The sequence below is a fragment of the Cervus elaphus genome, chromosome 31 (genome assembly GCF_910594005.1).
Source record: "Cervus elaphus chromosome 31, mCerEla1.1, whole genome shotgun sequence".
In the NCBI taxonomy this organism is placed as follows: domain Eukaryota; kingdom Metazoa; phylum Chordata; class Mammalia; order Artiodactyla; family Cervidae; genus Cervus; species Cervus elaphus.
Window position 1 is genome coordinate 55,033,058 of NC_057845.1, and position 10,165 is coordinate 55,043,222.

General features: G+C 39.7%; 1 pseudogene; it reads right to left on the reverse strand.

Annotated features, from left to right (window-relative positions):
• Positions 1-810: 810 nt before the first annotated feature.
• On the reverse strand, positions 811-1,727 carry LOC122687272 (annotated as a pseudogene).
• Positions 1,728-10,165: the final 8,438 nt, after the last annotated feature.

A 10,165-nucleotide genomic window follows, 5' to 3' on the forward strand; every position in this document is an offset into this window, starting at 1 on the left:
GAGATGGAGATACTGAAAAATAGCAGAAGTGTTATTAGATATTCTAAACTGGATGAGAATATAACTGGGTCATCTCTATGAAAATACAGTGCAAACAAATCTGTTCCACTTGAGATATTATGATTACCCAGTTGGGAGTATAAGTAAGATTTGGTTATTTATCTATATTTGCACTTTGTTCATTTGGATTATTTTTATAAATTTAGCCTCCTTATGCTTAAAATATACAACTATGAAACACCATTCTCCTTTGATGTTAACATTTTAAGCAATATGAAGAAATATATATGCAAAATGTAGATACAAAATACAATATATATCTCTTATATTAATATAGGTGGCTATGTGTAGAGAGGAGTCAATGAAATTTTTATGTCATATATTTTTTTTTCTGAAATCTGGAGTGTGTTCTATCAAATCTGAAAAAGATTATAATATTTATTTATAGGAAAACCATGAGAAAATCAATAAGAAAAATAAATTTAAAGTACTAACTATTGTTTACCTTATCATATAGAAGATAAATCAATGAAATGAATAGTGATGTTTTATACCCCCAACTGTATGTATTTTCTAAGAAACTCTGAAAATCTTAAAAATGCTATTTTAAAATCAATACATACTTTGGACTAGGAAATAATGAAAATCTTTAAAGTATGCTGTGATGATTGCAAGCATTCATGTAAATGTTTTGACATACTTCTTTTTACATCTGAGGAGACACTTACTACAGTTAAATAATCACAAAAGGCTTTCATGGAAAGACTATTCTTCATTGACAATAGGTGATATGTTTCTCTACTGCCTGCCTCATTTTCTTTTTCTGATCCAGAGCTTTTTCATGGCATTTTTCAACTCTCCATTTCTCAGAGTATAGATTAGAGGGTTCAGCATAGGGGTGATAATGGTATAAAGCACAGTCAAGGATTTATCAATGGATAAGGTGGAAGGAGGTCTCACATACATGAAAATACAGGGCACAAAGGAGAGGAGCACGACAGTAATGTGGGAGCCACAGGTGGATAAGGCTTTGCGCCTGCCTTCCTGGCTAAGATTCTTCAGGGAGTACAGAATAACCCCATAGGAGATAAGTAACAGTGTGAAGATGACCATACAGATCGCCCCATCATTGGCCAGTGCTATGAGGGCAATAACATGGATGTCAGTGCAGGCAAGTTCTAACAAGAGGTACATGTCACAGATGAAGTGGTCAATGACATTTGGGCCACAATAGGGAAGGTTGTAAACAGAGAGAGGATGAATTACAGCATGCAAAAGCCCACCAACCCAGGCCAAGAGCAGCAGCAGAGCACACACTCGCTTATTCATGATTGTCAGATAATGCAAGGGTTTACAGATGGCCACATAGCGGTCATAGGCCATGACCACCAGGAGGCATAAATCAGCACCGCCAAATAAGTGTCCTATAAACAGCTTGGTCATACAAGCTTGGAAGGAAATGGTTCTCTTCTCACACAGCAAGGCTATAATCATATTTGGAGTGACTGTAGTTGAATAAACAGCATGCATAAATGATAAATAGCCAAGAAAGAAGTACATGGGGCATTCCACATTGAGCTGACCACCACAGTCATGACAATGAGTAAGTTGCCCACCATTGTCACAATGTAGATAAGCAGGAAAATGACAAATAATATTTTCTGACCCTGGACACTCTGAGTGAGCCCCAAGAGGACAAACTCCGTTACATTGTTCCTTTGTTCCATAGATCTTTCTGTATATCTTTTTCCACTGTTCAGGGCAAAGTTTTCTGTAAATATACTTATTAATTTCCTAAATCTTAAGATATTTGCCTATTCATTTAACCATTGGGCTGTATGGTTTATCATGATCCAGTATTTTCAGAGATTATAATACAAAGCTGCTTAAAACACTGTCCCAAACCTCAAATCTTACACAGAAGCAAGTTATCAAGATACATTAGTGAGAAAAGAGCAAATTTTAAGTAAATATTTTGCCACAGTCTCTTTCTATCCAGAAGCTAATAAAATTGTGCAAATAATTATTACCTTATAAACATTAATTAAAATTTTAATTACAAAGTAAAGCAAGATTTTCTTAATTTTCTTTCCATTTATTAAAGAGATAACTTTCTCCATTCTAGGTGTGGAAAAATCTTTTTAACCATCAAATAGCTATATTTGACAATTTCAAATTTCTTATTAGGATTTAGGAAAACATACAATAATGCCAATTGACAAAAGTAATTTTTTGAAAGATTTACATTTTAGAAGATATACATAGAGTTAATATCCAAAACAGATACATGTTTCTAAGCAGTCCACAAATTAAAAAGGTAAATAAAAATATAAAATAAATTTAAATTATCAACATCCAGTTAAAGAAGAATCCACCTAAATGGACAAGAAACATATTATAGGATGCTGAAGCTTGTCTGTGAACAGAAAAGTTTGAATTGAAATAATGGCTTGTTGACTACAGTATTGTTTGTGTTCTTAAAAATCACTGAATCAGGGTTTACAGATGCTATATCATCTTTAATAAATGAAATAAATAAATGAATGAAATAAATGAATAAGAAATAAATGAAATAAATGAAACATGAAACAGAAATAAATGAAAAAGAAACTAAAGAGACCATAGCAAAAATCAACAAAGCTAAAAGCTGTTTTTTTTGAAAAAATAAAAAAAATTGACAAACCATTAGCAAGACTCATTAAGAAACAAAGGGAGAAGAACGAAATTAACAAAATGGAGAGATCACAACAGACAACACTGAAATACAAAGGATCATAAGAGACTACTACCAGTAGCTCTATGCCAATAAAATGGACAACTTGGAAGAAATGGACAAATTCTTAGAAAAGTTAACTTTCCAAAACTGAACCAGGAAGAAATAGAAGATCTTAACAGACCCATCACAAGCACGGAAATCGAAACTGTAATCAGAAATCTTCCAGCAAACAAAAGCCCAGGACCAGATGGCTTCACAGCTGGATTCTACCAAAAATTTAGAGAAGATCTAACACCTATCTTACTCAAACTCTTCCAGAAAATTGCAGAAGAAGGCAAACTTCCAAACTCATTCTATGAGGCCACCATCACCCTAATACCAAAACCAGACAAGGATGCCACAAAAAAAGAAAACTACAGGCCAATATCACTGATGAACATAGATGCAAAAATCCTTAACAAAATTCTAGCAAACAGAATCCAACAACATATTAAAAAGATCATACATCATGACCAAGTGGGCTTTATCCCAGGAATGTAAGGATTCTTTAATATCCGCAAATCAATCAATGTAATACAGTACATTAACAAATTGAAAGATAAAAACCATATGATTATCTCAATAGATGCAGAAAAAGCCTTTGACAAAATTCAACATCCATTTATGATAAAAACTCTTCAGAAAGCAGGCATAGAAGGAACACACCTCAACATAATAAAAGCTATATATGACAAACCCACAGCAAACATTACCCTCAATGGTGAAAAATTGAAAGCATTTCCCTTAAAGTCAGGAAAAAGACAAGGGTGTCCATGCTCACCACTACTATTCAACATAGTGTTGGAAGTTTTGGCCACAGCAATCAGAGCAGAAAAAGAAATAAAAAGGAATCCAGATAGGAAAAGAAGAAGTAAAACTCTCACTGTTTGCAGACGACATGATCCTCTACATAGAAAACCCCAAAGACTCTACCAGAAAATTGCTACAGCTAATCAATGAATACAGTAATGTTGCAGGATATAAAATTAACACACAGAAATCCCTTGCATCCCTACACTCTAACAATGAGAAAACAGAAAGAGAAATTAAGGAAACAATACCATTCAGCATGGCAACAAAAAGAATAAAATACATAGGAGTATATCTACCTAAAGAAACGAAAGACCTATATATAGAAAACTATAAAACACTGATGAAAGAAATCAAAGAGGACACAGATAACTGGAGAAAAATATGTCCATGGATTGGAAGAATCAATATTGTGAAAATGGCTATACTACCCAAAGCAATCTATAGATTCAATGCAATCCCTATCAAGCTACCAACGGTATTTTTCACAGAACTAGAACAAATAATTTCACAATTTGTATGGAAATACAAAAAACCTCGAATGGCCAAAGCAATCTTGAGAAAGAAGAAAAGAACTGGAGGAATCAACCTGCCTGACTTCAGGCTCTACTACAAAGCCATAGTCATCAAGACAATGTGGTACTGGCACGAAGACAGAAATATAGATCAATGGAACAGAATTGAAAGCCCAGAGATAAATCCACGTACCTATGGACGAAAGCCCTCACAGCAATGAAGACCCAGCGCAGCCAAAAATTAAATAATTAAAATTTAAAAGGTAGCCTCATGTCATAGGTAGTATTTTGAGGATTAAATTCTGATAGAAGTACTTTGCACATGGTCTGGTAGTTGACACATTCTCAGTGTATGCTGGCCATTGAGTCTCCTTTACACTTTGGGTTTGTACCACTAAATGCAAAAATGTGTCCTGTGGGCACCCTGCTGTGCCTGTTCTGAAAGGTAAAAGGGCCTGGTTTCTCTTTTTCTGAAGTAAAAGTGCTCAAGGGCAATAGATGCATCTTAAATTTTAAAATAAATCTTTTTCAATTCTGGTTTCCTCCAGAATTATATGGGCTTCCCTTACGGCTTCCCTCCTTTGTGGCTCAGCTGGTAAAGAATCTGCCTGCAATGCCGGAGACCTGGGTTCGATTCCTGGGTTGGGAAGATCCCCTGGAGAAGGGAAAGGCTACCCACTCCAGTACTCTGGCCTGGAGAATTCCATGGACTCTATAGTCCATGGGATTGCAAAGAGTTGAACATGACTGAGTGACTTTCACTTTCAGGGTATATGCCCAGTAGTGGGACTGCTGGGTCATATGGTGGTTTTATTCCTAGTTCTCTCTCTCTCTCTCTCTCTCTCTCTTTTTTTTAAAGGAACCTGCATACTGTTCTCTATTATTTGATAAAAATGAAAATATAGGCCTGGGTAAATGTAACTAGGAGAAAGGAGAGAGCTCGAGTGGACTCACAGGGTATCACTGCACTCACAGTGAGGAAGACTAGAAGGATGTCTGTTTCCTAAATTAGTATGGAATCTGCTTCTTGCCCTTTAAGCCACAGTGACTGACCCACACTCATTTCATGCTCCAGGTAACTTGGGCTTCTTTTTTCCTGAGTCAGCTTCTCTTGCTCTGGTCTTCTTTTTGCCAGATGTGAGTCCTGGCTCCTCACTCTTGTTCTGATTCTGCATCTGGATCTGCTGTTTGTAATTAGATCGCCCCGAGGTCTGAAGAGTCGTTAGAATGTGGAATGCATATAACTTGACACTCAAAGAAGTCATAACTCTGCAGATTAGGCAAAGAAATCTAATGTCTTGTTGGTGGATATAGCCTCATCCTTTCCCTTGTTGAGTGGATCACCCTTGGCTGTTGCCACAGCCCTCTTAGCTGACAACTGGTCTGGTTCAGCCACTGTCCCGCCATGAGTGGGGAACTGGCCCCTCTGAGGGTCAAATGCTGGAACCAGCCTTTCTGTAGGGTGAGACAGTAAACATGGATTGGCTCTGTAGAAGGATGTGAGTGGAAGCCTTGATGTTCTGGGATTTTCTCCATTCCAGTGATTTCCCAACTCCCTTATAAGTCTACTCAACCTCAGCAGAGATGTATCCTCAGTGTGGGAGCAGATGCACACAGGAGCCATCTGACATGAAGGTGTAGCTTGATGTGCTGGACAGGGCAATAAGGGTTTCTGTGATAGACCCAGATTTTATAGTTTTAGCTGCAGATTTCATCCTAATTATCAGTGTCTGTAGAGACCTTCCCTAGTTCTTTGCCTCTGTTTTGTGGATATTCTTATCATTCTGTCTTCTCATCTGCACCTTAAACTCCTTCAGTTGGATCCAGTTCACTGGGCATTTTTGAGTCTCTTCCCTGTTCCAGGCACTGTGTGGGGCTGAGTGACGTCTTGTAGTAGCTGGTGGGTGGCCAAGTGTGTCTGGTGGGTAGTTCCTTTCTTCCTTCTCTAAAGCCAGCCAAGCACTGGGTGTGAGAGAGCTCTATGTTTCACAGAGTCAGGATATGATGGGGATGGTGATTCCAGACCTCATTCTGGGAGAATTTGGGATGATACACTTCCATTCTGTGTGGCACCTGTGGCTGGGTAGGGACACGGAGAAGGAGGAATGAGAATGGCCGCCCGATGGGAGGGGGGACAGAGTGGCTGTCCCAGTTTACAAATACCTTACAGTTTCTTACTGTGTGCAGAGCTCTCCCACATGTATTCCAGTACTTTATCACTCCCTGTGAAATGATATCCCTGGTCCCTTTTTACAGAGGAGGAAACTAAGGATTTAAAAGGGCTACAAGACAGTTCACAACCTCATAGTTAAACTGCATCTTCTACTTTTGGTAACCCTTCCTCATGCTGCTCCAGCCACAGTGGCCTCCTGGCTGTCTCCCAAACAAGCCCAGTGTTCTCCTGCTTTAGTGCCTTTGTTTTTGCTATTCTTTCTGCCAGAAAGCTCTTCCCCCATTTATCTACCACATATATACAAATGCCCTCTGCTCCAGGACACTTGATCCCCCTTCCCATTTTTACTTTATCCACAGCAATTTCTACCCTCTAACATATTCACTTGTTAATTTTATTTATTGTCCGTCTACTTCAGATAGTTTGTAAACACCATGAAAGCTGGGATTTTTGTCTTTTATTAACTGTTGTGTCCCTAATGCTTTGCCCTACTCTTGGCATGGAAGAGGTCCTCAGTAAATAGTTGTTGAATGAATGAATGAAGGTAAAGATCCAAGGGCCAAACCCAGTCCAGCTGACTTCAAGTCCTGCCTTCTATTGACATTACATGAGGCCACTGGATTCTGCAGTGATATACAGACTGATGCAGACGTGTGTTGGCATGACTGGTGGAGATGGCAACTTACCATCCTGGAATGCCTTCAAATAGGTCGATTTCTTTTGGCTCTAATACTTTAGAATGTAGAATGCATATAACTTGACATTCAGAATTGCCATAGCTCTGACGATTAGGCAAAGACATCTAATGTCTTCTTGGTGGGTATAGCCTAATGCCAACGTGCAATCTATGACAACTGTATAAAGAGTCTTTATCCCAGTCCCAACTGAGAAAACACAGCCACATGCTGAAGTGGGTCTCAGGGCCTGTTGGCTGCTGAGTTGCAGGGGAGCGAGTCACTTTGGTTCTCTTTGCACAGTGCTCATTGTGGTCCTCAGAGCTGCCAGCCATGTTTGGTGGGTGAGAAAGAGAGAAAGGAGTGTGTTATAGAGAAGAGGAACATTTCACTGTGTCTCCTGCCTCAGAAATGCAGGGATCAAGGAACCTGTGGAGCAACGTGGGAGCATAGGGGTTTGTGTGCTCTGAGAGGCTCTTGTGAGAGACCATGACTCCCTGCTCCAAAGGAAGTTAGGGAACTAGATTTCTGAGTCAGAACAGTGGATGCCAGGGAGCTGATGGTGTACTAATCTCATTATGAATCTGAGAACTCAAGGGTGAGTGTACAAAAGGGCATGGTGTGACTTTGGACCTTGGTGGGGGCCCTGGGAGTTTGGCCCTTTTAAATCCTTTGGGCCAAGGTATTTGCACTGGGGGAGTGAGTGACTCCTTTGTTCTCTGGCTGCCTCCTTTAATGAAGTCTTTTTTCCTCAAGTGAAACTGACTGACTGGAAACAAGTTTCTAAAACACTGGGCACAGGATCCACCATGTTACCTGGCCTGCAAAGGGCAAGTTTTATCCAGAGTTGCGTATTTAAGAGAAGATAAGCCCAGGAGAAGGGAACAGTTTGTGTTCAGTAGCCCAAGGTCACTGTGTCACAGACTCCTCAGAGCTGGACCCGAGATGGGCTTAGATCTGCTAAGACCTTTCCCGCCTAGAAAGTCCTCAGAACTGTAACCGCCTCATGGTGGCACATGAACAAAGAGGCAGGAAAAGGAGAGGAACCAAGGGTTCTTGAGATTCCGCAAGTACCCTCTCAGTTACTTTATTATTTCTTAAAAAAATATCTATTTATTTATTTGGATCTGAAGAGTCTTAGTACGCGGGATCCTCAATCTTCATTGCAGCATGTGGGATCTAGTTCTCTGACCAGGGATGGAACTCAGGCCCCCTGCACTGGGAGAGCAGAGTCTTAACCACTGGACCACCAGGGAAGTCCTCCCTCTCAGTTACTTTAAATAGTAATTTCTTTTCAGTTGTTCAAAACCTTATCAAGTGTGTTTTCTCTCTTTCTACTGATGAAGGAACTAGACCCAGACCAGCAGACTCAGCTATGAAAGTTACAGAGGTCATCAGGGGTAGAATTAGATTGCAAACTTGAAGCTGACTTTCTTCTGGGATACACATGGCCACCTCCTAATGAGGCTAAGTTAGAACCAGATACACACCCACTTGAAACTTTCTGAAACTGTGCCTGGGCTCCAAGTTCCACATAGCTCAGTCCTGTGGTTGAGATTTCCTTGAGAGACTGAACATACAAACAGATAACACCCAGACCATGTGTAAAAATAGAACTCTGACTCACAATCTGTAGAAAGCAACCCAGGAAACTAACTTACTATCCACAACTCAGACTTGTAGGAAGTAAGCCCTCTGTCTCCTGCAGCCAGTCTAGGAAGCCAAAACCCCTGTGACCAATGGCCCAAACAGCCAAGACTTGATTCATAACTGACCACTTCCCTCATCCCCCACCACTCACTTCCAACTTAGGGTCATCTGGAGACAGTCAAATATACACCCCTACCCAGCCAGTGTCCCTTGTCCACCTCACTCACCTACAGCTCCCCTAGGTTGGCAGCCTCTAGCCAGGGCATACATGAAGCCTTCCTCTTTTTCCACAGTGAAACTTTCCTGCTCCTCCACCTGCTTTTGAGTCCCTGCCAAATGCAAGTGATGGTGGCTAACTCTCTTGCTATAGTTAGCTTTGAATAAAAAAAAATGAAAATGTTTTAATTCACAAAAAAGATGCCCATCAACAGATGAATGGAGAATATGTGGTACATATATACAATGTGATACTACTGATTCCTAAAAAAGAATGAAATAATGCCACTTGTAGCAACATGAATGGAACTAGAGATGATCATACTAAGTGAAGTAAATCAGAAAGAGGAAGACAAATACCATATGATACCTTCATATGTGGAATCTAAAATATAACACAAACAGACTCACAGACGTAGAGAACTGACTTGTGGTTGCTGAAGTGGGGTGGGGAAGGGTTAGTGGGAGTTTGGTGCTAGCAGATGCAAACTAGTGTATACAGAATGGAGAACAACAAGGTCCTACTGAATAGCACAGGAAAATATCAATATATTAAACATCCTGTGATAAACCATAATGGAAAAAGTATATATATAAGAATGTTTATATATGTATAACATATATACATATACACTTTGCTATACAGAAGAAATTAGCACAACATTGTAAATCAACTATATTTCAATAAAAAACTAATTTAAAAAAGCCTTCTCTTGTTCACATTTGAATGACCTTCATTTATCCTTGCTCTTAAGTAATTCCCTGCAAGGAGGTTGCCTAACTCTTCAGGATACACTAATATAGTAGTTTACTTTGATATGAATCTTTTTGGTGTTTGTGTGTCTTATATCCATAATGAAGCATTAGACTTTTTGACAGAAGGTACGCTAATATTTTCTCTAATGTCTTCTCAAAGAGCAGCACAATCCTATACTTAGTTAAGTTGCTCAGTCGTGTCCAACTCTCTGTGATTCTGTGAACTGCAGCCCACCAGGCTTCTCTGTCCATGGGATTCTCCAGGCAAGAATACTGGAGTGGGTTGCCATTTCTTTCTCCAGGGGCTGTTCCCAACCCAGGGATTGAACCCAGGTCTCCTGCATTGCAGGCAGACGCTTTAACCTCTGAGCCACCAGGGAAGCCCTACTTAGTCAACACTAATTAATATGTAGTTGATGAATTTATTTTACTTCCATATTTCCATTTCTGTGGCAAAGTCAAGCAAGATGTTCACAATTCTTTGCTTTTTGGGGGAGCATACAAGAAAATGGTATTTCTCAGGTTCCATGAGGTTAGGCTGGGAATAGTGGGTTGAATTCTGGTCAGTGAGAACATGAGCAAAGGGCTTCCTTTACTCTTTCTCCCCTCCTTGTGA